The sequence below is a fragment of the Penaeus monodon genome, chromosome 4, assembly GCF_015228065.2.
Source record: "Penaeus monodon isolate SGIC_2016 chromosome 4, NSTDA_Pmon_1, whole genome shotgun sequence".
Classification (NCBI taxonomy): Eukaryota; Metazoa; Arthropoda; class Malacostraca; order Decapoda; family Penaeidae; genus Penaeus; species Penaeus monodon.
In genome coordinates this window covers 51,784,723-51,792,668 of record NC_051389.1, presented here as the reverse complement: position 1 = coordinate 51,792,668, position 7,946 = coordinate 51,784,723, and positions in this window count along the sequence as shown.

The window sequence follows — 7,946 nt, the reverse complement described above, 5'->3', positions numbered from 1 at the left end:
GTTTAGAGGAGGGCAGGGAAGGAGGGGGCAAGGGAATGGGAGGAGGGAAGGATGGGGAGGGTAGAGGGGAAGGGAGACCATGCCGGGCAGTCTCCGTATAAGGCGTGGTGCAGGTTGGGTGTGTTGTACACTCGCACTCACTCTCGGCGTGGAGGGGGGGGGGGAGAAGACGGAAGGGTAGGTAGGGGGGGAGAGGAGAATGCACTAGCAGTCATCTTCCCTGCCGAGAATGGAGGAAGGAGGGAAGCATGTACGTTGACGAACGGTCTCACAGGTAAAACAGAGATGAAAATGGAGGTGGGAAGGGCCGTTGGTTTCATTGTTGTAAGAGAGGAAGGGAGAAGGAGGCGGGGAGCGAGAAAGATTGATGTGAAGGGAATGAATATTGATATAAAGTTTTGCATTGAATGGAGCAAAAAAACATGATAACTGACCCCTTAAGCAGTCCCATGACGGTTCTCATGTAATCTAGATGAATGAACGGTATCAGTCAAACACTCGAGACTAAAGAGACAAGAGGGAAGGGAGGCTAGGGTAGGAGGGGGAGGAGAGATTGAGAGAGGAGGTGAGAGAGAAGAAGGAAAAGAAGAACAAATAAGCAAAGAGGGATAGGGGCGAAGGGCATAGTGAGAAAAGAGTGAGAGAGACGAAGCATGATATGTGTGAAGAGTGTAGAACAGGTAGCAAACGAGCAGGTGTGAGTTGGGGAAGGGGAAGAGTGTACAGGTGAGGGGGAGGGGGTGCAGGTGTTGGCGCCAAGAGACGAAGGTAATGACCGAAACTTGACGAGCGAGAAGCCAGGAAGTGCTTGCTGCTGATGGCGATAATGGCGATCGCTGTGGCCAGCGCCTGCCATTTTGTTATCGTTTTTTTCCCATCTGCAGCCGTAGTCATGGTCTGATTTTGCATAAGTTCGTTTTTCTCTCCCTTTCTTTTCCTTTTCCTTTGTAATGTTCGTTTTCTTACAGACAAAGGGAGGGGGGAGGGAAGGAATGGTATGAAATAAGGACGATAAAACTACAAATACTCAAGGGAGCGAAGAGTGAAGACCAGGGCAAGGGAAGCGAAGAGAAGGGAAGAGAAGAGAGAAGAAGAACGAAAAGGAGACCAGGAGTAGCGTGAGAGAGGAGAGAAAGTCTAGGCAGCACCCAGCCCGCCCGCCGCAGCCTGTGTTGAGTGAATTTTTGCTCAGTTTTTTTACATTTCCCCCCTTCCCTCTCTTTGCTTGCCCAGGCTCTCAGGAGAGAGAGAGAGAGAGAGAGAGGAGGGAGAGGGGAAGAGAGAGAGAGAGAGAGAGAGAGAGAGAGAGGGAGAAAGAGAGAGGAGGGGAGAGAGGGAGAAAGAGAGAGAGAGAAGAGGGGAGAGTGGGAGGAAGAGAGAGAGAAGAGGGGAGAGGGAGAAAGAGAGAGAGGAGGGGAGAGTGGGAGAAAGAGAGAAGAGGATTGTGGAAGAAAGAGAGAAGAGGGGAGAGTGGGAGAAAGAGAGAAAGGGGGGGAAGAGGGAGAAAGAGAGGGGGGGAGGGGAGAGAGGGGAAAGAGGGGAGAGAGAGAGGGGGGAGGGGGGGGGGCGGGGCAGAGACCGACAGAGACAGAGACTGACTCGCTTCACTGATGGCCAGATGACGTGTACTCGAGCGGCAATACATACCTGCCTTGTCTGCCTTGCTCTCTTGGCCCGTCCCGACCAGCCTCGTTACTCACCTGGGGAGAGGAGGAGGAGGAGGAGAAGAAGAAGAAAAGAAGAAAAAAGAAAAGAAAAAGAAGAAGAAGAAGAAGAAGAAGAAGAAGAAGAAGAAGAAGAAGAAGAAGAAGAAGAAGAAGAAAAAGAAAAAGAGAGTTCGGGCATAAATATACAAAGGGAAGGGGGTAGAGGCGGAAGATGGAGGAATAAAGAGGAGGAGGAAAGAGAAAAAGATGAAGAGGAGGGGGAGAGGGGAAGGAGGAAGAAGGAGAATAGCTCTAAGGATGATAAGATCATTGCGAAAATGTAAAGAAGACAAAGGAATAGAAGGGACTTGGTTGGCATAGGAAAGGTAGGAGGTGATATCAATAATCATAAAAAGGAAAAGGAAGGAGTAGAAAGCTAGGGGATGATAAAAGGATAGCAGAAAGGAAGGAAGGCAAGTGGTAGCAGAGAAGTAAGAGAAGTTAGTATATGAAAACAATGAAGAAATTTCAAGGAATATGGATGATTGCAGAAACCGAGAATATCTCGTAATAGTAGTAAAAGAAAGAAACAAGAAAACAATCCGAGGGGACAAAAAAAAATACCCCCGTTTCATTCTTTTTTTCCCCCCCCCCTTTTTCCTCTTTCCACATTTTTCCCCTCCTCTTCCTCCTCCCTTCCTTCTTTCCCCCTTTTTCCCCCTCCTCCTCCTCCTCCCCCCCTCCTCTTCCCTCCCCTCCCTCCTCCCCCTTCCTCCTCCTCTTCCTCCTCCCCCTCCTCCTCCCCCCCTCCTCCTCCTCCTCCTCCTCCTCCTGCTTCTCCTCCTGCTCCTTTTCTTCCTCCTGCTTGCGGCAGTAAGGATTCCCACCGACATTAACGGGTCTTGGGGCGGATGGATGGGTAGTCTCGACCTTTGCTCTCATGGTAGAATGGTACCTCCCCAATTTCCCCTCCCTCCCTCCCCACCCCTCTCTGTTCCTCCTCCCTTCTCACCCACTTTCCTCTTTGCCCCTTGCCCCCCTCCTCTCCCCTTGTTCTATCCCACTCCCCATTCTCTCGTTTGCTGCTTCTCTCTTTTTCCTTTCTTTCTCCCCTTTTTCCTTACCTTCCCCCTTCCCTCCCCCTTCCCTTTCCCCCCCTTACCTATACCGCTCCCTCACCTCACCCTCTCTAGAAACGAATGCGTGTTGTTGTGTGGTCCACTGGTCCCCGAGGGCTGCAGATTCTCACAAATACATATACCCAGGTGTTTCTGTGGCATTTTTTATTTATATTTTTGTTGTCGTGGATTTTGCGTGTGTTCGTTGTTTTTGGTGGTGTTTGGTCTACCGTATTTCTATGTGTTTATGCCTGTCTACGGGAGAAAAAATAGATTTTTTATTTGGGGGTTTTGCCCGGGGGGAAATCCTTTCTTCCCGACTGTGTGATGCGCATAGCAAGCAATTTAAAAGAAAATAGATACAAACCACAGTCATCGTACAGGACCCACGAAGGAGGGAGAGAGACAGGGAGAAAGAAAGGGAGAGTGAGAGGTAAGGAGAGATAAAGCAAGGGAGGAGGGAGAGAAAGGAAGGGAGTCGAAGGGAGATAGAAAGGAAGGGAGGAGGGAGAGAGAAAGAAAGGGAGACGGAGGGAGATAGGAAGGAAGGGAGGAAGGAGAAAAAGGGAGAAGGATGGAGAAAGAAAGCAATGGAAAGAGAAAGAGAGAGTGAAGAGGGAGAGGGAGGGAGAGAGAGAGACGACATGGGAAACGGTCGCACAACAACGCACCGTGTGAGTCAAGGCAGCGTGTGTGTGTGTGTGTGTGCGTACGTGTGTGCGATCAAGATTATAGGGCGTTGGGAGAGGGAGAGATCGTGGGGAGAGAGGGGGTAGGGGCAAAGGGGGAAAGAAAGGGAGAGGGAGGGAGGGAGCCCAGGTATCGCGTGCAGGTAAGTACTGTGTTGGGTGGGGGTAGGGTTAGGGGAGGGGGTGTTGTGGGGGGGGGGCACCTCCAACTGTCCCACTTCCGGTCCTTCGCAGCCGTCAAGCCCAAGGTGTTGCGCCTCGGGCCAGAAGACGTGAGGGGGGCGGGGGCAGCGGGATGGGAGGGGGAGGGGAGGGGGAAGCAGGTGGAGTGATGGCCCGAGTGATTAGGGCAGTAAGCGCTCGGCGGCGGTGGCGGAGGACGCTCTTTTTTGAACCCTGGTGTGTGTGTGTGTGTGTGTGTGTGTGTGTGTGTGTGTGTGTGTGTGTGTGTGTGTGTGTGTGTGTGTGTGTGTGTGTGTGTGTGTGTGTGTGTGTGTGTGTGTTTGTTTATATATATATATATGGCCAAGAAACAAACGTTTTGTTAGAGAAAAAGCTGTAAAAGTAAAGTGCGGAATGTAAGAGTGTGTATGAACTTCAAGGAGAGGACAGCTGTAGAGAGAGGGGGGCGGGGAGGAGGGGGAGGGGAGAGAGAGGGAAAAGGTTGCAGGTACTGAGTGGCGACAGCGCGTGAGGCGAAGGCGGCGGCGGCGGCGGCGGTGTTACTGGCGGCCGATTTTAGGTGCATTGCTCTGATGCTCGCTGGCGGGAGTCGTGGGTGGAGGGGGGGGGGGTTGCCTCAGGTAAACCAAGGGGAAAAAGAGAGGGAGGAATGGAGAAACTGAGATAAGGAGATGGGGAGGGAGAGGGAGAGAGAGAAAAAAATATATAGAAAAAAGAGAGAGGGGAAGGGGGGGAGGGAGGGACAGAGAGAAGGGATAGGGCCGGGGGAAGATAGGGTCTTTGTTGGCACCGAGCGCACTTAAAAATAGCTCAGGTCGTAAGATCCCCGCACCCAGGATCCACCTACTACTTCTACACCTTGTTAATGCCGGGCTAAAGAAAGATGGGGGGAGGGGGGGGGGAAGTGGAAGAGGCCGAGGAGGGGTTCTTCTGCTTTGTCTCCTTACTCTTATAAATTCGTTTTTTTTCCCTTGTATCTTCTATTTCTTTGCTGGGATCCTTTCACGCTGGAGTTCCTCGCGTTTGCCGTTTCCGCTCTCTGTGTGTTTTCGTCTTCTCTTTCCCTACTCCTTTTCTCCTCCGTTACTTCTTACTCCTTCTCCTCTTTCATCATCATCTTCGTATTCGTCTTCTTTGTCCTCTTCTCCTTCCTCCTCCTCCTCCCTCCTCCTCCTCCTCTCCTCCTCCTCCTCCTCTTTTTACCTCCTTCTTTTCCCCATCCCAATCCTCCTCCTCCTCCTCCTCCTCCTCCTCCTCCTCCTTACCTACCTACCTACCTACCTCCCTACCTCCCTCCCTACCTCCCTCCCTACCTCCCTCCCTCCCTCCCTCCCTCCCTCCCTCCCTTTCTCTATCCTAATCCTCTTAACCTCCTCCTTTTGCCCATCCTCATTTTCTTTGGTGTCTCCTTCAGTTCATACTAATTAGCGTATCACTGGTAGCTCTCTCGCGCGTGTTTCTGCATGAGACATTCCCGTGACGTCACTCTGGATACCCGCTCAGTGATTAAAAATCGTTTTGCCAAATTGTGTGTGTGTTTGTGTCTGTGGTTGTTTGCTTTTGTTTGTTTGTATGTGTGTGTGTGTGTGTGTGTGTGTGTGTGTGTGTGTGTGTGTGTGTGTGTGTGTGTGTGTGTGTGTGTGTGTGTGTGTGTATATATATATATATATATATATATATATATATATATATATATATATATATATATATAATTTTTTATATATATATATATATATATATATATATATAATATGCTGTTTCCATCTTCCTCTTTTTTTGTTTGCTTCGTTGATGCGGTTGTTAGTCGTCCATCGAAGCATAACGGTGCGCTTTTTGTATACAGGGAATTGGAGCAACTGAGAGTTTTTTTTTTCCTGAAATATATCGGGACTACATGTACGTATATATGAGAGCGTATGTGTGCATGTATGACATTAACATTCCAATTACCTGTTTTATTTAAGGTAAATGCATCCAGGTTCCTAGTAAAAAGAATAATACATGTATTCGATCGCCTTAGGAATTTTAGATGTGCGTGTGGCCAGTGGTGCATTTTCGTGCTTTGCAACATGACTGCAGCGTGCAACCAGCGGATTTATTTACAAGATTATCCACGTTTGATATATTGCTTTTTACTTTTATTTTTGTTTTATTTTATTTATATATTTATGTTACGTGCATGTGAATATATACAGTGACTGGGAATTTGAATAAAGTTGTGCGGCAGATTAGGGTTTAAATGGAAGATGAGGATCAGCTTTTGTGTGTGTGTGTGTGTGCTTGCGTGCGTGCGTGCGTGTGTGGTGTGTGTGTGTTGTGGTGTGGTGTGTGTGTGTGTGTGTGTGTGTGTGTGTGTGTGTGTGCGCGTGCGCGTGTGCGCGTGGTGTGCGCGTGTGCACGCGCGTGTGTGAGTGAGTCAATGTGATTTAGTGAGTGAGTGATTAAGCTTGAGTGTTTTGCTGAGTGAAGAAGGTTGATTTAGTGAGTAAGTTTGAGTGATTTAGTGTGTGAGGTGAGTGAGCGAGTGTGCGTGCGGAAGGACGAGGCAGAAAGAAGCCGCGCGCGTGTGGAAGGTCCTTTACCTTTGGGTCAGATCCTGCTGGGTGTGGTGGACGGCTGGGGGGAGGGGCGGGGGAGGGGGAGCCATGTGGACGGCAGGGGGGGTGGGGAGTACTTACCTTACACTCCTGCTTCGTTCGCGCTCTCATTCAGTCAGTCATACAGTCATTCATTTTTATTTGGACTGGATGAATACGTGAGGGAGGTCCTCTCACTCTCCCGCTTCTCTTCTAGCTTGCATCACACTCTTCCACGCCTTGGATCTCTCTCTCTCTCTCTCTCTCTCTCTCTCTCTCTCTCTCTCTCTCTCTCTCTCTCTCCCTCTCTCTCTCTTTCTCCCCTCCTCTCTCTCTCCCTCCCTCCTCCCTCCCTCCCCTCCCTCCCTCCCTCCCTCCCTCCCTCCCTCCCTCCCTCCCTCCCTCCCTCCCTCCCCTCCCTCCCTCCCTCCCTCCCACCAGCCAACAAATCAAACATTTCTACATGATAATAAATCTAATGTGACTAAACTAGAAAGAATTCATAGGAAGCGAGGAAGATACTTTTTTCTTTCTTAAACAAATGTTTTTTACAAAGCGTAGGCCTACATTACTGGCCGTTTATTCGTATGAGGTTTTGCGCATTGGGGATAAACTATCGTAATGCGGTTAATTAGTGCATTTAAAGGATCGTTAGACAACATTTGTAATATATTAAGGGCGTGAGTGTCCGAAGAGAAGAAACGTTGTTTGTTTGGGGATACGAAGGAAGGGGGAAGGAGGAGGCGTATACGAAAGAAAGGAGAAAGGAAAGGGTATGAAAGGGTAGCAGATTAGAGAGAGAGAGAGAGAGGGTGAGGGGGGGGATAAGTCCTTCACGAACATATAAATGGAAGGTGGAGTAATATGTGGGATCAGGTTTATGGAAAATGAGGGAGACGTAGGGAGGGGGCGAAAAGGGGAGGGAAAGATAAAGAGATTGAGAAATGAAAAAAAAAAAAGTGAGAGAGAGAGAGAGAGAGAGAGAGAGAGAGAGAGAGAGAGAGAGAGAGAGAGAGAGAGAGAGAGAGAGAGAGAGAGGACAGCAATCCTGGCGTAGTGCGAGTGTCGTGGGAGTGTGTGTGGCGGTGTGTTGGCCCGCGGACCTGGCGCCCGGCCAACTCAATCGCTCTCGCCATAACAAACTCTACTGTAAACATTAACCAAAACAATGATCGTCATAACGCCCACGCCCTCCGCCCGAGCGCCGCGCTGTGCGACAATCCCCGGGCGCTTCGGCCGCGGGGAAAGCAGGGTCAGGCTGGTGCGCCTGCTTGCCTACTCCTCGCGCTTCCTTTATATTTCGTCGAAGCAAGCGCCCCTATCACGCGGCCAACGGCCATTAACGCATCCCGCACGCCCACAGCCAATACGAACGCCTTCCCGCCCGCCCGCCCGAGACTGGGAGCCACGCCCATACCCCCGACGCCATGTCCCTCTGTAGCGCGCCTGACGCCCGCAATAGCTGTCGTGGCCCGTCAGTGTCGCGCGCCAAATGGGGAATTTCCTGAACTCCGTTTGGGCTTTAATGCGGCGTTCGCTTTTGATTGGCGCTTTATTCAGTTCGCTTTAATTTCCGTTCGTCATTATTGTTGCTGTTATCTTTACTACTATTGTTATGTATTTTCATTATTATTATCGTTTGATTGTATGCTGTTGTTATTGTTTATTTTCGTTATTGTTATTATGGTATCGTTATTATTTTTAAGCTTTTATCTTATAATGGTTGTTGTTTTA